Source organism: Halictus rubicundus, chromosome 6, assembly GCF_050948215.1.
Source record: "Halictus rubicundus isolate RS-2024b chromosome 6, iyHalRubi1_principal, whole genome shotgun sequence".
Taxonomy (NCBI): domain Eukaryota; kingdom Metazoa; phylum Arthropoda; class Insecta; order Hymenoptera; family Halictidae; genus Halictus; species Halictus rubicundus.
The window spans coordinates 5,138,292-5,161,752 of record NC_135154.1 but is presented as its reverse complement, the minus strand read 5'-3'; the positions used below and the strand labels follow the sequence as shown (position 1 = coordinate 5,161,752).

Below are 23,461 nucleotides of genomic sequence, written 5' to 3'. Positions count from 1 at the left end.
CCCGAACGATACCGGGGGGAAAATACGTCGTACGGGGTGAACGCGACCCGTAAGGACGAGGCTCGCCTAGAATCTGGGGGTTGATATGCGTCAGGTTAGAGGGGGATCCCCGTTCTGAACGAGCTGGAGTGGGAGGGGCGTGTGGCTAGAGAGGGCAGGAGAAACGTTCCCGGTGGCCAGAACGAGACGGAAAACGGACCAGCCGGGTTATTGGAGTAGGGTGACGGGGTGGGATGGAAAGAGATCGAGGAACGGAGACAGAGAAAGACGGGCACGCGACGGCATCTCACCTGTTTGCCAACCCGCCAGTCTAGTTTACGCGCCCGGTCATCCGCCGGCTCTACAAGTGGGTATTCCATTGCGACTCCTAGACGTGCTCGTTCACCACGTTCGACTACCGATCGTCACCGTTTTCTTTCCGTCGTACCGTGGTTATCGTGCGTCCGACACCCGCGACACAACAATCGAATTCCACTGGCCGCGAGGACACTCTTGGTGCATCTTCGCGGTGTTCATCCGACGAGACACACGTATCCCCAGCGACGGAAACGGTGAGTACCCAGGGTCAGCGTACCTTACCACCTAATCCACTGCGTTATCATCTAAAACCTGTGGATTCGGATCCCAGACGTTCTCGATCGTCAGCATTTTCATCGGACTTGTCCCCCATCGTTAAGGATTTGAGATTGTTTTGAAAATAGGCTACGGATAGCATGTTCTTAACCCTTCAGTGCACGGATTGGATCTGTGAGATCCATGAACTAAATTTGTACCGTTCCGATTGGAATTTCTCGATGAAAGTCTTGTTTTGTTCGTATCAGTTTTATGCAATGTAGCAACGATATCACCGTGTCGGAAAAGCGGTCACGGTTTTTCGAAGAAATGAACACGCATTTGGAGAATTAACATGAATTGTGGTTCCACGGGATGCCCGTGCGTGTCTTTTCGAGGGTACAAGTGATTTGTGATCTAGACTCGTGCAATGGAGGCGTACGCGAATCCGTAAGATACAGCAAAAACTTCTGTTACGACAAGATTTCGGTGGTATTTTGATTTTATCTTTACTACAAAGTGCTTTCCAAGTTTTTACAAAATCTGTGAATAGGGCGCAAGTTGTGTAACGATTCGCGTGTAACGTGTGTTGCCGTTGTGTACGCATCATAAACGATTATTGTGCCGATTGATATTTGGACAGAAGATTGTAAATAATAGTGTGTGTTTCGAATTAAGAAATTTTGTCATTTCGATAGGAAAGTGATTACATTTTTGGTGAACGGGTGCCTACTATATATATGTCGATTAAATTTGCAACATTACTTTGTCATTGTTTCAATCCGCGACGATCGTAACTGTCGCGAATAAAATGTGTCCAGTTTTTCGACGTTTTGAGGTTCTGTCACTCAAGCTTCGTGACAGAGCAATCACTTTCTGTATCCTGTTCGATTGGAGATCCGCGTTTTATACTATTCGGACGGACAATGATTGCCTTTTTATAGACGCTCGATCAAAGATTAGTGTACCCGTCCCGTTTAGTTACAGCTTGACAACTGCGCTTTACGTGCAACTCTCCCACCAGTCGATCATGTGCAAAACAGCAACACATTGTGGCATGCACACATTGAAATTACAACTTTAGAACTTCTGAATGTATTATCAGCGTTTATCAAGCACACATGTGTACACACGGTTGAAAAATATATAGATCGCTCGCAATAATTATAGTTTAGACAAAAAGGAAAAATCAAGGATGACGCAATGTATTTTTTTGGAATTATTAGGTCGTGATAAATTTGTTTAACTGTGTGTGGGGATTTTGAATGAGTAATAGCATAGGCATATTTAGACGGATACTTTCATTAGAAGCACTTCAATTTTATTTTTGTAATTTATTATATATTTCCGCGATGTATTATTTTTATTCATACTTATTTTTTGGTCAGAATAATTAGTTATGCATTTTTTAAATAATAAACTGCAGAGGTTGAAAGTGACTAACGTACGTACTTAACAGTCGATGCAACAAATACAATACATTTCAAATGTATTGAAAAGAGGAATAATACATCTGAGAAATGAGAGAGAATCATGAATAATGATCGTGACTAAATGAATATAGCAACTAACTTAGTATAGTATAATAGTAGCAATTTACACACGTCATAGGGAGCAGGTTTACGATGCATAACTAACTGAGACAATAAGTAGAAGTGATAATAAAATTACATAACTGTCCATTGAATTATGTTATGTAAAAGACGCGATATTAAATCATAAGTAAAGTATGAATATTTAGATGTTACTGTAACATATTTTTTTTTAAATCCGATTCCAATTTTTACTGCCGCAAACAAATCGAGAATGTTTGTTATGAACGATATTTCCGATACCTACTTTGTTTGCTTTTTTTCCATTCTACGTGCTTTAATGCTCTTTTGTCTTTGCAACCTGTCTCGCTGCGCCGTGAAAACGTTAGCATTCATCCGTAAACATCGTATAGACTGTGTTATACAAGCTCCCTTTTTACTTTTTCACCATATTGTACAAATCAGTGTTGAACAATAGTATTACACTGTCTACAGTCTATTCGTCCTTCGGTTCTTGTATAATGATGATTAAACTGCGAATCTTTTATGGAAATTTCAATTTTCATCAACTGCTTTACAGAATAAGAGAAAAATTGGTAAAATTACAATAAAAATGTCAATAAAAACGTTTCCTTTTTGTATCTTACAAATTTAAAAATGTCATATGTAGTGTGTAAAAACTTCATTACAATCAAATATGCGATTAGGTAAAATGCTCATACATTAGGTTTAGTAGGATATGGGTCACCACTGATCCGGTCACATGCTTCTGTGGTTAAACATCCGAAGAATCATCGTGCGCTTTATCTCGGTCGCGTTGCCATACTTGCGCATGTGTTTTCCTGTTTCTCAAGGATATATTTTGATAGAGTCTACTATTTGAATTGCGAATATATTTACACTGTTTAGAAGGCACATGTGATTCTTTTTTGCATGAAATCACCACACTCTGATTTATAGTCATTGTGTTTATTTATAATGTGCTTTATTACGAAATACCATGTCATAATGCTATGAAAAAATCTTTTAAAGTCTTCACTAGAAATTAATTATTCACAAAAGGGGCTTCACTATTCACAAAATCGCTTCTCCGATTTTAATGATCTTGAAACATATGTTGTACAGCTCGACATTTTGTAGAAATTTGCAAGTTCGATTCGCTTATCCGGTTAGACCTTCTATTCATTTATTAACTTGTTTATATCAAGCAGGATTATTGTTTGTTTGTGATTAGAAAGGAAATTTATATTTATTATGTGTATTCTCCAATAGCTTATCATATTCCAATATCGACAACAACAAAATAGACTTTTATTCGAATTTAAAGAAAGTTAATAACTAGACCGCGGATTTCATGTATTTGTGACAAAAACGAGTAGGTGTAATTCAAAACAGTGGAAACATTAAAAAGTCCAACAATGTCGAGATACTATTCTTAACATATAAAAAATATTAATCAGGAAAATAAATTTTTACTTAGCTCCTATAGATTGCAAATGATGTATCAAAATTCTATTTTGCATAAAGATCCGCAGTCTATTAACGTACCTACATATTTAGTATATTCTGTTCGAAATCTTCATCGCGAGTATGATACTATGTTATATTGCGAAAGGATTAAGGGTTAGATGGTACATTGTTCGTTGGTACATTATTTATCAAACCTCTCCCCCCCCCCCCCCATTTTTCTTTCCAAATTTTCTAAACCATTCTAAACCAAAATCAAAAAAGTTCAACCCATTTTTCGGAGGAACCGTAGCACGGAATTTTTACCTTGATTTACAAATAAATTACTGTCGCCTGTGCTTATATTCGTATGTTCTATTTAAGGAAAAGGTGTGCAGAGCAGATTTAAAACAGAAAAGTGATTTTGTGTTTTCCCAAATAAAAAGGAGAGTAATCGACCGAAAGGGTATCGGAAGGTAATCGCGTGCATGAAATTATTGTTTGTAGGTCAATGAAAAAGTTTTCCCTGACGAACCCTGATTTTTTCAAGGTCGTCGGTTGCAGATTTAGAATGTGGTCCCTCGATTTTTACCAAGCTGTGTTCAACGATGGAATATGTGATTTACTATCTGTAGTTAAATGAGAAATTAACGAACGATATTCCTTACAGCTGTGGTTACATTTTACTTTTTTAAAGATATCGTGCACTTGTTAGCAAAACTTAAAGTGACACACCTGGTCATGTGCTTAATATTTTCTCGGAAGAAAGTTGCTGGAAATTCAAGTAGTGCTTCAGAATCGTGAAATTATTGTGAAATCATGATTTAAAGGACGTAAATTCGAAAGATACGGTTAAATATGTTCAAAGCTTCTCCAATAATTAATACGTGCACCGTACGTTTCGTAATATTGTGCGCTGTACATTATAGCGATTGCTCAAGTATGAAATTATACTAATTTCACTTAGTTAGTTAATAAAACAAATTATTAATCATTGTAGTTACGTTTTACTTTCTTTTCGGTAAAGTGGACTTTTTATTTTATTTAACTAAACGCTTCTACCGTTTCATGATAATTTTCGATATCGGCAGTTACATAAAAGCAATATGTTTTAAATAATTACAGTGAAAATATACATATATTATATTGTACACTGCCATTCAAAAAACTGGAAACAGTTAAACAAAATTTTAAAAAGATTTTTTACACATTACTTATTGAACTAACGTTCTTAAATGTTGTAGTGACTAATCTGTAACAAATGAAAATATTACTAAATTCTAGCTTTATCAAAATGATCGTCTTCTTTCGATAACGTGTAAACAAATTTTTGACATTCTATATATTAATTTTGTAAAACAATATGGTGCTGCACAGCAGAGAATACTCAATGTCTGTAACATTAAATAAAACAAAGAATTTATAAATTAGAAAAACAATTTTATCTGTTAAACTGTTCGAAATGTACATTAAATTTTCACCATGGAATTTTATATTGATACAGGATTACTTGTTTAAGTAAAAAGTGATTGTTGTTGTTTAAGTAACTACTTCCTACGTTTCGAACGGTTGTCTATATCATTAAGAACTACAAAGCTCTTTAAAGATCTTTAAAGTGCTATCTTCAATATCTTTTTAGATATTTAATTTTCTTTTTGTGCAAGTAGAAACATATACACATTAACCCTCCAACGGCGGGATTTGGGTCTATTTTGACCCAGAACAGCATATCCTAAATTTTTGGCGGTTAAATTGAACGTTTGCAGTGTTTACGCGATATATATGTCTGAAATACTGGTCTAGCCAGGGACATATATCGGACAGGAGATACTATTCTTTGATCCACGCCGTATGTAGAAAAGGACAGCGAAGCTCTAGAGGCCTCGGTCGCCACAGCAGTGGGGATAGTTCTGGGACTTTTACTTTGGGAATTTTTGTTATCTTCAATCAATTGTGTTTCCTGGCAATCTTGATCGATTTCGTTGAAACTTTGTGCATGTATGTACATAATTTACTTAGATCTACAAAAGGCACCTTTTAAATTTTCACTACAGACACAGATAAAAAACTTAAAAATCGATTTCTAAAAAATTCAAAAAAAATTTAAGCCGTTTGGTCCAATTTGAAAAAAGTTATTTGGTTTGAAAGAGTGTACGAATACGTTGTACACCGACTGTATATAGAGTAAACACTGTAGCTGTTACCTTAGGAACACGACAAAGACTAACGCGCGCACAAAGAATGCCTCGTACAATATGTTTCAAAGAATTGCTGAACAAGGCAGTGAACAGTCATATACATTGTTAATTGTATAGTTGTAAAAATGGTCCGCAGTCCGAGGCTTAACAATATCATAATGTGACGTTTGGTCAACAAACGGTCGTAAACGAACATACTACTCGACAACGATACAACAATCCCAAGACAATCTTGCAAACGAAAAATATGAACGACCAAAAACTTCAATTTCTATTGTAATACAATCAAGAAACTAATTCGTTAGCGGAGTATGTTAATTCCACTGATGCCTACTTTGATTGATAAGTGTTATTTTTAGGAAGAAGTTATATTTGTTTAACATTATTGGTAAAAATCGGACGGTACCGTAAGCAACAACCTAATAGAACAAAACGTATTTTTCGTGACAGGATAAAATCAATTTACAAAAAAAGTACCGCGATCCGTCGAAGTAGTCCTGTGCGAAAGTTTCGAACGAAGAGCGCGAAAGAATGTTAATGAGAAAAGGATAAATCGCTGATGGTTGGGCCTCGATTCATCAAACTTACGAACATAAACAAAAAAGTGGATATTAATAGATGCGGATCGGCGAGGATGGAAGAGGCAGGAAAAGCTCGCTGGCGATGACTTATTGTTGAACGGAACGAATAAATTTAACTGTCAGACTTTGATTCATCGCGAGCCAAACACTTCCTTCGGGACTTCCGTATCGATGTAACTCGCCTTTGCCAACGATTCTCGGTTTGTTGCGAATCTTTACGTTTCCCCCTCCTTTCCCTACCCATCCCTGCGACGATATTTATTTTGCCCCCGGAATACGGAAATGCTTTCAGGTTGATGCACTTTAGAACGAAAAATAAAAGTCGCGAGCACTACTGTCCGGATGCGTTGTATCCCGGCTTCAGACATAGTACCAAATGCTTTTGCTTGATCTGTGTCGTTTATCTTTCCCTCCCAAGACCCGTGGACTTACAGGGGTATTCCCATTCAGATCCGTCAATTTTAGACGATTTATGAAATCAAAAATATTAGGTTACTTGTGGTAAAGCGTTTCAAAATTTTTTACATAGTGTTTGGCTATATTTTAATATAACATAATGTAATTTTTAGGCTGTTATCTTTATTATTATTATTGAAATTATTCTACGATTTCAATAGCATATCACTTTTTATGGCTACCATGATATCTGAATAATGGATTTTATTGATCCTCTTAAAATTTTTTTTATTGCTTGGAAAAAGTTTCAATTCTAGTGAATTTATACTTAATACGACTGTGTCATATCATGGTGTCCCAAAAATGTTGTAGTTGGGAAGTGTATGTTGTAGTTAGTTTAGTGTAAAAGGGGTAATTCCTGAGGTCATTTGAAGAAACTTCTTCCTTCGAGAAAATGTTCTCGGCGGTTTTATTAAGGAGTTATTAACGAAAAACACGGATCAATCAGGGCGCGGCTACAGTGGACGGATTCCAGTTCGGCCAATACCAACGTGTCACGCTCAGTAGGACCTGCTGCCTACCTCCTACCTGATGTCCTCTGGAATCACCCATTTTAAGGAAGTGGAAGATTTTTGGGACACCCTGTATGTGTGTGCAATTTGAAGAGAATTGATCAATTTAATATTGAGATATCATGGCAGTAATGAAAAATGATGTGCTGCTGAAATCGTGCAATAATTTCAACAATAATAAAGATAATTGCATGACTATTACAGCTAGGGTGTCATTCTGAAATACAGCCAAACAAGTATTCAAAATTTTAAAACACTTGACCAATTATAATCTAAATGTTTTTAATCCCATATGTTGTCTAGAAGTGACGACTCTAAATGGGAATACCCCTTTCGGGGAATATTCTCGTTTTACATTTTCAAAAAAATCGATTTTCTTCCGCACTTTATTTAAGTGTAAGTGTTGTGAAATATGTGTGTAAACGAATGTGTTTGAATCTGTAAAAATAACGTAGTTAAATATATGTATATGTATGTATATAGGCGTTTGAAAAATGCAACTCGCATTCCATACACAGTGGAACCTCGCTCGTTGAACCAAACACATGCATACTGTAGCAACATATACAGGGTATACTGCAGTCTAAATAAATACAGCGGATCCGAAAAGTATTTAAACTGCATATTTCCGATGCTCAAAAATTGTCAATATTTAACACTAAACCTATCAAGCACAAAACGTATAAAAGTGAAACGTCTTATAGAAGGAAGAAGATTGAATTTACTTAAACTTTGTAAGATTTTCATTATAATATGTGCTTAAATAAAGAAGTTAATTCAGTAATTTCCTATGAAAACGTTTTTACAATTTCAATAATTGTGAAATAGAAAACCAGTCATTTTAACCGTGGTAGGTTTAGTGGTAAATTGTGATAATTTCGTAAAAACAGATAGTACAGCCATAAACCTGGACTCATTTTAAAACTTGAGGCCTCTACTTTCGTAAAACAGTGTTCATTTTCCTTTAAAGTATTTTCACATGATGTCCAAAGCTTTCAGAAATGTTTCACTTAAACAAAGCCACCATAAATTCGAAGATCGAAACCTCCTCTTTACAACGACTTCTTAAAAATTGATGTACGATTTTTTTTTCACTGCTCTATGGAACAAACCGGAGGAACAAGTTCGGTTGTGTGAAGCCCCCATGGTGTTACTTACACTACTACAGAGTTGGCACACGCCTCATTCGAAGTTCGGTAAAACGACTAAAAAAAAATCGTACATCGATCTTTAAGGTGTCATTACAAAAAGGAAATTTCAATCTTCAAATCTACGGTGTGGTTTCAGTCACACAAAACATTTTTCAAAGTTTTCAGGATCTTAATCAGATCGCCTATCCCTTCCACTGGTGGGCATACTCGCGAGGGGCCAAGAAACTCCAGCTGCCTCGGTCGCCAAGCAATGTAAAGTGTAAACATTCTTCATTTTTCATTACTTTTTCAAGGGATTTTCACCAACTTATTTGTGGCATTTTTCTGATAAAAATAACACTAAACACGATATAATTCGAACTATATTTAGTGGCGTATTTACAAGCGCTGTCCTTTCCGACGTTCGGCGCGGTCGACGCAGTCACAAGAAAATAGCCCTACACGATCTATGTCACAGCACGGACACGAGGATTGGGCTTAAATCAAGACTTTACTGTCTTACATTTTCGAGAAGAAAATTCTTCGGTTTTTCACCCGCTACATCATGAAAAATGATCTTAGAATAAAATGGACGATGGATTGTGAAACTGGAAGCTTCTAGCTGTAAAATGAGTCCAAATTTATTGCCGTGCGATCATTTTTTATGAAATTATTATGGTGTAAATATAATACTACTTGGATCGATCCACTGTAACATACGACGTTTTCACAAGTTCCTATTTTCATAGATTACTTCTTAAAAATTAGAATAACATTGACTTCGATATCTAAAAGATACCTAAAAGGACTGGCACTCCGTGGTTCATAAAGAATGGTTGAAGATGCTGAATTTACAAGAGGAGAGTATATGCGCGATAAAAGGAAGCGAAGCCACGTTATTTGCGGCGCAATAAACAGACTCTGGAAAAAGACTGGTTGCTCCCAATTTGTCCGAACAACCACGGCCAATGCTTAATAACGAAGCCCACGCCATCATACGGTTTCCAATATTCAGCTTACGACCATCGAAATCGATGTAAACGAACCGTTTATTGGGAAAAATGGACCGAACAATAGGGAACGAGTAAGGAGCAAGTAATGATAGTGGACTCGAGATTCGTTGAAGAAAATAATTCTCTGCGACGACAGTGAGCTATTCACGTGTTTTGTATTTACTTTTTATTGGAAATTACGTTCTTCGACACCAGTTGTATCCATTGAACTTCTTTGCTTTAATTGTTCAAGGCTGTACAGTTGACCATTACGTGGGACGATTCTGCAGATTCTCGAAATACGAAGGTATATTTTTTTATAATATTTTAAACGTTTAAACGTATTTATGCGATATTTACAGTAAAGTAAGCTGCCTTTTTAATGCATCAAAGACAATTTTCAATTTATTTCGAAAATGGAGGGTCTGAGACAAATTTTTGTAATTACGATAAGCATAAGTTTGTAAATGGGAGTAATGTTTTACTTATACGTAATAAGTGAACTTAAGATAACACAAAGTATTTAAAAGGTATGGCGTACATATATAACCAATCTATTTGTTTATGACAAGAGTGATATATATGCAAATCGTATGAAAATATTCAAAGCCTGTTTTGAATTAAAATTAAATGATCATAACGACTTTTTATAATGTTTTTGCATTCGTATTTGTTCGCATTTGTAATTATGATTATAAAATTTTTTTGCACTCGTATTTGTGTTAGCTGAAGCATTGGACTTGAAGAAGATAGTAAATTGAGAGTTACAATTTTTGCAACTTTATAAATTATTAAAATTATTTTTCTGAGACTGGAGTTATTTAAAGTACCAAAATTGTCGAAACTGCTAATTAAGTAAATTTAATGAAAATAATTCGAAAGCTTGTTGACCACTTGAGTTTACAACAAGGATGAACGCAGGAAAAGATTTTTTTAACTACACTTTGTTTTCCAGAGAACGAAAATAAACGAGCGTCGTCGGTCAATGTTTTTCATACTTGACCTCATTCTCGCATTGCAATTGTTTTGTGCGTTTTGGTTGTTTCACTTTCCAAACTAGCATAACGTATTCTGCTCGACTAACTACAATCAACTACCCGTATCTTGGGCACGATCTTATTAGCTATTTATGAACACGTTTCTAGTTCTCTATGAGTCATTTCACATCGTCAATCTGATAAATCTCAAATATATGTTTCGAATATATATCTACTGACAACGGGGGGTAGACTTCGGGAACTTTGTTATAACGTTTCTGTGTCATCGGTTCCCTTGAAATTGATAATTCACGTTTTACCTGCAACACTTTTCATGTACATCTGTCGAAGTAGTGTCTAGGCTAAGGGACCCACTTACTGTGGGAATACCAATTACCGTGTCTATATTAATTTTACTTAAAGCATAATGAATATTAAAAAAGAGATACATATATAGCATATATATTAACTAATTTTAATCAAACAAATTTAATATCTCTTCTTTAATATTCATTACGCTTTAAAAATAAGTATAATTAATATAAGTACAGTAATTAGTACCCCAACCCCCCAGAGTAATGGGGTCCCTTACTCTACTTACTGGACTCGTTATCAGTGGAAAAATTCTATTTGTTTCGGTAGAAAATTTCGTCCATAAGCGTATATGTATACTTATAATACTTAAAATAGAACAACTTTTTAAAAATGCGTGCGAACGATTTGAGTTTGTTCGAAACGTTAGAAGTACTTTAACACTAAATACCCGACTCTTGAAAAATTTTATTCCAAGATTTTTTTCACGATGGAACCGGCGAGAAACTGAAGACAAGTTTTTTGTCGAAAATGCTATACATTCAAACGTCTGTGAAAATTTTAATAACTCTGCCTTTAATATTTGCTGCCATGGATAGTACAAAATGAAAAATAATTAATTCAATATTAATTTTCGCCGAAAAAAATTGCGGGAGAAATGTCGCACCAACGTAACCTTCGGCGTCAATTAATTGCTTAATATCTTCATTTCTGGTAGTGAATATGAAATGTAAATATTCCGCTGGCACGATTAGTAGGCTAAATCGTTCTCGAGGAACTTCGGTGAACAACCTTCGTTTCGCAGCGAAGTTGAATTATCGCGATCGCCTGACTTGAGGGAATTGTTATAAAAGTTGTTGCTATCTAGACTCTCCGCACAGTAATTACAATGAATAATTTATAATCTTACCACTGGAAATGCGTAAACTGCCGCAGGGGAACTACGTGGCTTCGGAATATCAATCGATCCAACGTTTCTCGTGCGGTTGCTCGACTTTTGATTCCAATACTGCTGTAATCTCTTGTTGACCTCACGGAAAGAATGGAGGAGCTATTACTTACCCTCGAGAATCTTTCAGACATTCTTCTGCGTCTCTGCAAATCACGTCAGAAACATTTCACAAATGTACAAAGAATTTCTGTTCTTCCCTACATGTGTGATATTTTAACGAACGGTTTGAGTTCGACATTTTGCATTTAACCGTGGAATGTACTTCTGTAATTTTCATTTAAATACATAAATAATGATTAAAAAAAAAATGGTTACGTTGGATTGATTTTGCTCGTCACAATATTCGATACCGTGTATCAAAAGTATATCGTTGAATCGAGACGTCACAAAGCGAACAAAGAACAAAGGGGTAGCACGCCATATTTCTGTATCGAATCTCGCAGCGCAATTTCACCGCCAGGAAAGATAGATGAACGCGATAGTAATTGCGGCACTCGTCGTGGCTAAAGCAAATTCGTCGAATTCGGTTACTGTGATTTATCTTCTGGGGACATGGACCCGCGTAATGGAGGTTTCTATTACCGAGGAAATTACTTGGACACAGCGGCTACCGATGTCCGGTACACAGTCTTTTGCGACTCTGCGGATAAACATTTTCCATTTTTGTCGGGCGACAGAAAATTCCCTTTTCCTGTTCTACATCTCTCTGCGCAACACGTCACGTTGTCGAATGACGAAAGCAAATGCCAGAAAATCGCGGTGAACGCGCTGAAGAACCCAAATAGTGGAACGAGTCGAGGGTTTATCGGCCGCGTGTCCTGCACAACGCGAAAGGAAGTCGGCCTGTGAAATTGTTTGGAGGCTAGCGGATTGCTTTCACAGTGTTATGCACGCTTCAGCTGGTCTTTCGGATTGTGACACTTTCAATAACGTGTTAACATGTTTTAGCCTTGCGCGTCATAAATACAGTGAGGTGAAAAATTGTACCAATGAAACGATTTTTTCTTTTAGATCATTACATTTATTTCCGCTTGAGAAATGATTAATATTGTTCTAATTCTCATACATGTAATTTCCTAGTTGCAGTACTTTATTCTGAACTTGATTTCGCAGCAGTCCCAAATACTAACCTAGATTGTCCGGCGTTTGACCTGTTTTTAAAAGACAAATATGAAAAATTCGAAAACTTGTTGCGTGTAGACACAAAAATTTACCTTTTTTCGACATATCAGTCGACCATGTAACGTTTAACAGGATATTATAGATATAAAGTGAAATGAAAAATTTAAATTGAATTCCAAGAGGAATTTATAAAAGAGTGAGCGAGCTTCGTTTGAAATTGGTCAATTACTTTTTCAGTTATCGTTCAAACCAGTCTAAAACACACATGTAGTTTAGACGCGTTAAAGTTCGTGATACTCACGCCATAAAACTCGATCTAGAAATTTAGTCTGCAATTCCGAGACCGTAAAATAAATCTTTCTCTTCCTTGAAAAGGTTCAGATGAATGATTTTTTTTTATCGGATATTCGAACTTTTTAGTTTTCTCTAAGCCGTAACGCTCGGATCTTAATAGATGTTTCGCGTTAGAAATTGACTGACACTTTCTGTTGTTGCACAATCACAATGTTCGTTCATTCCACTATTTTAAGCACGGTATGAGAACCTTCATTAAGTGCTGCAAAGGCCAAACACGACACTAAATTTTTATCTTTTCAGAATCACAATAAAGATACTACCGTGCCAGACGTCGAACGATCGCGTTACATTTTTGTTACAAGTTTGTGTAGATCCTATTAGAAACATTTTTCAAACCTGTACAGAAATGATGTGCAAAACAAACCGTCATGTAATCATTTTCTGACAGGTCTCCTTAAACTGCAAACTGGTTGATATATTTTCGGAAAAAACCCAAAAAGCACAAAATAGATACTGTGCTGTAACGTGTGCTGTAACGTGTGCTGGTACTGTAACTTGTTGTCTTTCTTAATTCCTCTGTAAAAATTTTACAGCATGTTTAGGAAATGTTGTACATTCGATTATGCACAAAAATCGATTTTTTCAACATGTTTCACACGAATGTCCCCTTGAAGCACAGATTACTCTAGACAACAGTTACATTATGAGACTTATCGAGGCACATATGATATTCCAAGGCATCTAGATATCATAAGACATCAGCAACGCTTATAAATCCTAAGATTACAGAAGTTCGAAGTCATCCTTTAATCCGAAACATCCCTAAAAATGCTGACATTCCCAGGGATCACTAAAATTTCTGAAACGTTCAGGACCTCTAGAAATCCTAATACTCGAGAGATCCCTAAAAGTCTTAAGACATTGGGGTCCCCCAAGAAGTACTGTGGTCACACGGATTTCTGAAATCCTGAAATCCCAGGGACCTCCCGAGACTTCAGTTGGGATAAAGTATATTGCAAGCAGACTTAAATCTGACTAGACAGTTTCAAGTACTCAACGTGTGTTTCAGATTGACAGGACAATGCTTCTAACCGGGGCTCATGAACAATACACAATTAAATTTAATATGTTATATAATATAATTGAATTGTCAAATCATGGATATATGCAAACAGTAATTCCAAACCTATAAATTTGTACATATTTTTTAATCTATATAAATATATACTTAGATAGTGTGCACAGTGCACAATTCTGAATAGAAAAATTCATCAAGTCAAAAATTCAGTCAAGGTCACTTTTGTGGACCATTTTTTAAACAAATCTCCACCTGTCCACAGGTGTAGAATAACGCTATAGTGGTTGCGACATGTTGAGATATGGGTGTATAATAAAACCACACTCTATTATTGAATACGAAATAGAATTTATATTTTAATAGCTTCTCTAAAAGCACATTGTCAGATACGTCCTTACACTTCGAAATAAACGTCGCGAATGAAACACAAGAGATCGAAAACAGAGAAGCAACAATATGAACAACTGAGGATCGAGGGCCCCATGCCGGGGACAACATACAATGTATATTGACTGTAGATACAATGTATGCATACACAGGTCAAAAGCCGATTCAAACGATCCTTCCTTCTAAAGAAATAACAGATTAATTTTGTTCTATATTTATGAAATAAATTCCAACACGACATATAATTTTGAAACACCCTGTATACATAGGAATAAGTATCTGTACGGAAAATGACGCGTAGTATCCGTTTCCAAGAAATGTTATGAAGAGAGACGTGTAAACATTGCAGTTCTCAAGTAGGAGGCTAATATTACATGTCGTGAAAAGTCTCCAGAACACAGTATTTAATATAGATAGTTCGATTTGTTCGGTGCATAAAATGGGGTCGTGGAAAAACACGAAGTGCGTCTGAAATGGAAATCACTCTAAAACTGTTCCAAGAAAAGTTTTCTATTGTCAATATTGCTAGTCTCCAACCTCCGTGCGCTTAAACATTGGTGAGTTATGAGTTCCCGTTGCCTTCGCAGAAATCCTATCACTCGGCTCGACGCTCGACGACGTAGCAACACCCGAAACTTTCGTACTGGTAAACGTCGAATTTACTAAGTTGTAACAAGAAACGCAATGACTGTCGTGCCATTTTGTTAACACACTCCCTCGAGAGCATAGGCTGCACGTTTAAGAACGTAACGTCGCGTCGCGTCGCGTCGCGAATCTCGGCGTTAATCCCTTTTAAACGACGCGAGCAATTATGTAATAACTCCCTTCAAAAGAATCCTGACGACGGCGGCGTTGACGCACGTGAACCGATGGAAAATTTATGGAGACGTTAAATCGCCTCTCAGCGCTTTTCGAGAATTATTCCCGACAACATAAAATCGTGCTTCTACTAGGAAACATGAACAATTGTGCACGGCGCACCGGTGCTCGAGTCGCCATTCATTAAAAACTCAATATTACAATTTCGAGCTCTTTTAAAACCGATTATTACCATTTTATGAGCACGCAAATAATCGGACCGTTATTCTTAAAATAAACGCAATTTAACTATAGTTAAAGTTATCGTTTATGTAAAGTTATCATTTATGTAAAGTTATCATTTTCTGTTATAATTATCATTTTATATATAAACAATAGGTTAATGAATATTTTAGGAAATTGGGAAAATTATTAACCTCGACACTACAACATCGAGTCAGACTTGCGACGATGATTTCGAACCGAAATGAAATTGTATTTTGTTGTTGTCCACTCAAAGTGTAGCTAAGCGGGCGGTACAACCGGACAGAGGATGATTCTAGATGTAAAAATAAGTCGGATACAAGGAATGATATTTTTTCATTGGACGCCTCGTTCTCGAGATAACAGAATTTAAATATCCGTCGGGTTTGCGTGCTCTAGTGTACATATGCAGGAAGTAGAATTGGTTGGCCATGATCAGACGCGTCGTTCCTATCTAATAGCGTATTCATTCACTGCATTTTCAAACTCGATTTTCTCGAAAACCGGAGGTCAAACAAAAAATGTTATTCTGCGTTTTCGACTCGTTTTAAAATATAGAATCACACCTTCTTTTTCAGTTGTACCACCAGCTACCGATCACACTGTACAGGCATACCATAAATATGATCTGTCATCTTTTTCTAAGAAATTACGGACGATAATGAAATTCTAATCATCGTAACCGTAACATAAATCGTAGTGCAATGGATGAAAAAAGTGAATGATTTTCGTTCAGTTTATGTTGATTGAATTATGTGTTCTAGGCTGTATCATAATTATGATTAAAATCAATTTTAAATTTTATATCTACGTTAATAGCGAAGTAAGAGCGGCATCATACGTTGCATCAGTATGTCCTTGTTGCTTGCGAAACCTGATTTCGGTTTTAAATGAATGTTTTTATGTGTCGATGCATGTTCAGCCATCAAAATGATTTTACTGAATTTTCGCGTTACGCAAATCCTTTCGTGAAAATTTACATTCTGAAGGATTATGTTTCTAGAGTTAATCGTAAACAAAAAGTCAATATTTATTCAACGTCGTAAATCACCAACCAAATATTGTGTTGCTTTAATCCAATAAAAATGGTTCGAGTGAAAATCAGAAGGTTGATTAAAAGGAACGCAGTTTACAACACGGATGTGGTTTTTGGTGGCGGAAGAATTTCGATGGAGTTTCCTACACTTGGCTACCAGATATTTGCTTTGAAATTGGAGAAGTTTAGTAAAAATTCACATTCAATAGCAATATGGTATAAACTGTAGCTTCGTTAGGTGAATTCCATGAAATTATTAACAGCTCCGAGTAAATGTCAAAGCTACAAACATGTTTTGGCATATATGTATGCAAATTGCCATTTTCGTACTTTATTTTCTACAAATCATAACATTTCTTTTGTGGACTAAAATATGGTTCGAGGTAAAAAATAAAATGAATTAATAAATTAAACAAAGGAGGAAGCTAAAAATTACCATTTCACATTTTTCTCCGTTATTTTGAACATTTTTGAACAACTTTTGACACATTTATCAAGTCAACTAATTCTCCTAATACCTCGAAAAATTCAAGACCATATACATATATTTAATACTTTCTAAACTATTAAACAGATTGTTCGACTACAGGTGGTAGACAATTTAAGAGGTAACAATAACAATATAAGACGACAATGAAGAATAAAAAATTTGCGATTTCGGCTTCGTCTTTTACTTATTAACAATTGAAAATCCACCTAAAATGCGGCAACCCGATCAACAGAGGTGTCCGTTGTGTACGTCATAGAGGTGCGCGACAGTCAGTATCAAGTATGACAAACACATGCTTGGTTCTCATTTGGGGACCCAGCGAGGTGAAAATGTTTTAAGGATTCACAAATTAATCGTTGTTTTAATTAGTCGTCACTAATATCCGCCCTATGGAATTATCGAGTAGATGGGATCAATACCTTTTCACTTTACAATCAGGCTCACATAAGTAATTTACTCGTGATCACTATGAAATGGTTTGTATATATCTATTGTGTCCAGAAATGTTGAATGAAATCCTGTGACGTGCAAGTATTTACAAAAATACACATATTTGTTTACATGACTGTCGCGCGCCTCTATAACATACGCAACGTACACCTCTCTTGGTAGGGTTGCCACATTTTAGGTGAATTTTTAATTGTTAATAATTGAAAAATGAAGCCGAAATCGAAATTTTTTTATGCTTCATTTTCGTTTTATATTGCCATGGAAAACCACCCCTTAAATTTTCTCCCACCTGTAGTCGAACACCCTGTATTTATGAGATATCTGCTGTACTATGTACGATTATTAGACTGAACATTTTATGCATTTATGACAAAAACGAATGGATGTAATACAAACCTGTGTGAAGACATTAGGCGAATTTACGAATATTATCACACCGTTTTTGACTTATTAAAATAGTTAAAAGACAAAATTCACTTTTGCCTAGTTTTGAGTGTCTCGAAACGAACTTAGAAAATATTTATTTTGCATAAAGATCCGCAGTCTAATGGTTGTCATAATCTACCTATTGATCCAAATCTAACCTAGATTCAACGTGGATGTAATGTTGAGAGTAAAATGTTAGGAGACAGTTGTAGAAACTGTTTAAAGAATTTTTCGTTGGAATAAACGAAACTTAAATTGTAACCGCTTTCGTTATATTTTAAATTCGTGCAGGAACTTCTTCGCTCGTGCAATATTTTCGAGAAAAGTGTTCGTTAGTAATTTCTTGAACGTTCTAACTGCTTTTTGTAAAATCGCGCAATTCTCGGTTGCCTTTCACCGTAAAGAAGATAGCTCATTACGGGGATACGTAGGTTCGCAGCATCCTGCAGGTGAGTTGCCATGTGGCACGTGCGCTATATCGATCGCAGGTCGAAGCGGGCGGTCCAAGAGTGCGCACCCTATAAGGTCCCTGGGACATAACCTTAATCCGATTTATCTGCCTTCTCAGCGCGATCAGAATGTTAAAACGAATACCCGGGCCCCGACATTTTCTGCTGCTCGCCCCGATCCGATCGATGTTGTCTATGTCGTTCGCGAAAAACTTGTAGAAAACACGGGGGTAAAAGTTCGAAAAGACTTCGCGCTGATCCGCTCATTCCAATTCTCCGTGAATTATTTAGCGTCGACGAGCATTTTTGCATTTGAAAGGGGTGGGCACTCGAAAACGAGAAACTAGTTTACGCTTAATCTTCTTACGACGATAGTCGACTAACGCGGAAGCTACACCGCACCATTAATGTGTTGCCATACTGGTTTCAGAGGGTTTCAAATATTTTTGTTAAAGCCTTCTTTTCTGTGACTTATGGAACTTCATTAGGTTGCATGGGAAAAAAATTACCTGCTCTTTAGAAAGCTCTTCATTCGAATGAGATTTTTATGTATAATTGTATTGTGCGTGAAACATTCTTCCAATTCATTTCCGTAAATTGCCAACATGAACTGCAAATAAATAATAATAGAAATGTGAGCTTCAGAATTAAGTAAATGTTTATAACAAAACTATAGATCTTATAAAGCAATAAAAGAAGAGTAAAATAAGTACTAGGAAAGTATAAAAACAACCAACGAGTATATTGAAATAAATATTTGATTGTACGGAGTTTCATCATTAATTGATTACATTATTATTCCTGATACAATAGATTAATTCAATTTTGCAGTATCATCACTCTGAATAAATCAGATATCATTATTCTCTCTTCCTTCTATTTCCTCATCGTGAATTTTTACTGTAAGTTAAATTCTCATAAAGAATAATGATCTTGTTTAACAATACGTTTGCGTTATAGATTGTATAATATCTGCCTTGCAAGCTAAACGAATAAAAGTTCTTTCTTCCCTGGAAGTAAGAGAAACGATTCGTAAAGCGTCAACGACAATGGAAATAAAGCAAGGCATTTAAACAAAAAACGGAAAACCTGCATTACCTTCTATTCAATGTAAATTGTTTAAGTGGCAATTAAACGGTAACTAATTAAAACGGATACAGCTCGCGGGCTAACTGAAAGCGCAAACCGATAACTCCAGTTAACATTCCTTGTCTGACTTTCACCGGAAGGTGAAAGGTATTTCTTTTTATCGGTGAAATAAGGAATTCGTATCACGGCCAATTAAGTATGAAATTATACAGTTTTTTTTTTGTTGTCACGATTGAAGCGAGTAAAAACAACATGAAATCAAATTGAATTTGTACATTCAGTTATGTGGCCATTGTTCTCACAAAGTAAACTACAACTTAGTATTTCTCGTGGTTAAGATATCTTTTTTCCAATTTTTCTATTTTCTATACAGGGTATTAATTTCAACTGGAGCACCTAAATTATTTCCGCTACTCTTGAAAGTAAGAAAAAATGACTAAATCAAAAATTAACATCCTGCATATTTTATCATTTTATGCATTTTAACACGTCGATTGTCACACTTCAGAAAAACCACTAAGATCACAGTAATTTATTTAATGGAACCAAAACTGAAAAGTTAACGTTTATCACAATATTCCTTTAACCCATCTGCATGCTTTATTCCTAATGAAAATTAATTTTCTCCAAGATATTATATAGTAAAAATGAATTTTCAAACTGGGTAAGAAATGTATAGTCTACGTGTTCAACTACAATATCATGACTGTACATGTGGAAGTCTATAAATCCGGTAATATGAAAAATTTCGAAATTTTCTTTTGACTATGTATTCTTTAAATATCAAAGAAGGTAAAAATGTAAAAAGAAATTCCTTTTTTTTTCAAAGATCTAGATCGGAGCCTCCCCTTAGGGAGAGGTCAATTGAGCAAGCTCATCGAAACCGGCACCCTTTCGGAGTTTCTAGGCTGCGCGCGATTAATACGATGCAAAATTAATTCGACCACGTGAGCGCCTTTGTTTTCCACTACGCATGCAGTTATAATAACAACGGAGATAATACCAAACTGTTAAACTTAATTAAGCTACACCTTCCGACCAACGTTTGTTATGCAACCATCACTTTGAAACTGCGCGAAATGGGAACGAGTATTCACGAACTCGCATGAATAACCTTAACCGCGTAAAAGTGGCGAGATCCGGGAGAGAACGTTACGAGAACTATAATTGGTAAGATGCTATGAATGCGGTTGCTTTTTTCCCTCCAAAACCAACGCCTTGTTAGAGTGGTTACAAATCCGAATTCATTATGATAGACGGTTTCTAAAAACATATTTTACAACACGTTATTTACATCTGGGTTCCTAACGCTTTGCAAGCACACATTTCATCGGTGTTTGACCTTACACAAACATTTCATTTTTATTATGTCTACATGCTTACTGTAGCAACTAATTAGGGGCATAACCAGGGAAAAGATAATATACTTTTACTGCACGAGTACTCTACGGATCTGTATATTAAAAATTAGAATGAAAAGTTTATTTTATGTGGCTAGAGTTTCGAAAATTTAAAAGTGAAGTATTTAAATACCTTATTAAATTTTCATTAAAGTATTTATTGAATAAACTTCTTGCAAATGTGAAGCTTTCTTTTGGAATAAATTCGGCTAAAATTATGAAAACAAGTTTTCTATTAATCATAAGGTATACAAAGTAAAATTTTATAGGATATGATGGAATTAATATATACAAAATATATAAAATAAATGCATCAGATTTAAGTACTGAATTTATTGAAACTTTTACATTCTCATCATTTCTCTGCGTAATTTATTTCTAACTATTACTGGTCACATTGTGTTGTTTATTTTATCTTTATTAAACTACACAATACCCACACAGCATTAAAAGAAAAGTTTAATTTATAAGGTCATACATCAAAATCATTGCTTGACATTTTAAAATTACACAAAACACAAAGTAACAGTGTGTTTTGTATAGTAAAGGGGACATTCTGGTTTTTCATTTTCAAATAATCGATTTCTTTGTATTTCCATTAAGTATTGTCGAATTTGTTTGTAAAAGGACGTCTGAATTTGTAAAGTTAACTTAGTTATAGGCGTTAGAAGAGTGCAACTCGCATTTCATATAATTCATAAATGAATCTTCAAACACGTTTTTCTCTCGACACAACTTTTTCGAAACTGTTGTGACGATATCATAAGTTCTAGTTAACCAATTGACTTGAAATTTGAAGAGGACCTTCCGCACATACTCTGTTATCGTATCATCCAAAATTTTTTAAATTCGTCGTTTATTCTTATTTTTTCAACGTGCTGAAATCAATATTTTTAGTTCAAAATATCGCCATTTTCTAAGCAATCATTACTTCAATTTATTTTGGTAGCCGCATTCATACTGACAAATATAATTGATTTTTTTGTTTTCGATCAGCAGAAGGAAATGATGGCAACACATGTTTTTTAAAACATAATTCTGTAAAACATATATATAACTCATCTGACTGTGATTATTTTCACTTAAAAGAAATTACTTATATTCTCCAAACACCCATAGACACACTTGCGAAATTCTTATGCAAAAAGTTCAATAGTTCTTCTGAAAAGAACTCTCAAAAATGGCGAAAAAACGGCCTCGAATACCAAACCCCCGTTTAAAATGATTACATACTACTACTGCTATTTTACATTTATATCAAATTACGCGATGCTTTTGTTTGCCATTAACCATTTTAGTGTTCAACTTTGATTCGAATATTCGAGGATATCGGAATATAAATTTACGTACACAGGTATTGTTTGAGCATCACTAATCTCATCAGTTCAGTTCGATAAATTTAACAACGTGCAAACTACGTGGGTCTCGATCACAAAACGGAATAGCATTAATTATTTCGTTGATTACTAATACAATAGTTGTTTCGATGCCGCGTCGTTGTAACATCATAGTCGCAGTTTGAACGCGTTAACAGACGTCGTTACATGATTTTAACGTCGCGAGAGAGGCGGAGGGCTCTAGAGATTTAATAGGGGAAGTAAAACTATGTGCCGTGCAAACGCTCGAAACGCGCATTTCAAAATGTTCTCCGTGTCGCGTCGCGTCGTTTCGAAGCGAAACGCTCGCTTATACATCGCCAGTTATACATCACACATTGCAATTGCACGTATTCTCGTTACTGCGCGATATGAGCGGAACTTCCATTCAAGCGCCCATGACTTTAAAACCAACCGTGTACACGAATCGTTCTAATTGAGACTTATTCGGAATTTCATTTTGTATGTCAGCTCAAGAGTTCCGAAAAAACGCGGTGAACTTGTGTTTCAGCCAGGTTTTGCGACACATTGATGTTCACGAATATAGTAGGGGGGTGTGCAGGTACCGAAAATTTCAGATTCGGGTCGAACTTGGAAAAAGTTCCGAATGCTTGGGCAGCCCGACATTTTCAGGTGACCCGAAATTTTTTGGTAACCCGACATTTTCGGATAACCCGACAGTTTCCGGAATCCCGATTCTGTGGAGCTACCCGACAATTTCGAACAAAGTCGAAAGAAGCTCGGTTGTAATTAGCTCGGAGTCCCGACATTATACAGCCATTTCAGAGTATTAAAAAAACTTGTGATTCAAGTCACATTCGCACTGCATAAGTACATACATACATACATACTGTCTCATGTTCAGTAGCGTAAATTTAGTAGTATGTTTAGTGTCCATGAATTTTGCGCCCCTTTCCCCTGTACCGTTTCGAGTACCCTTTTGGCGATCGTAAATAGTACGTTGTCATATATATGACTTAGAATATAAACGTTGTAAATGTTTAATGGTCAATAAGTCTTAATTTTATCTCCGAGACACAGAAATTTTAAACTTTTTTTTATATAATCCAGTAAATATTTACAAAAAATGCCAAGAATCCAAGTTTTAACCAGTTAACTGCGGAGTTTAATTATAAAAATCCCTCGCGGGCGCGGAATT

The 23,461-nt window shown here is 35.7% G+C and overlaps 1 protein-coding gene across 2 annotated transcripts in view; it reads left to right on the top strand.

The window, feature by feature from the left end:
• The first annotated feature begins 222 nt into the window (after window positions 1-222).
• Unc-13-4a (BAI1 associated protein 3) overlaps window positions 223-23,461 on the top strand; it is a 169,870-nt gene continuing 146,631 nt past the window's right edge. For both annotated transcript variants that reach the window (XM_076789507.1, XM_076789506.1), the window contains exon 1: window positions 223-551. The gene's annotated coding sequence lies outside the window, so the exon portion shown is untranslated. The remainder of the gene's footprint in view (window positions 552-23,461) is intronic.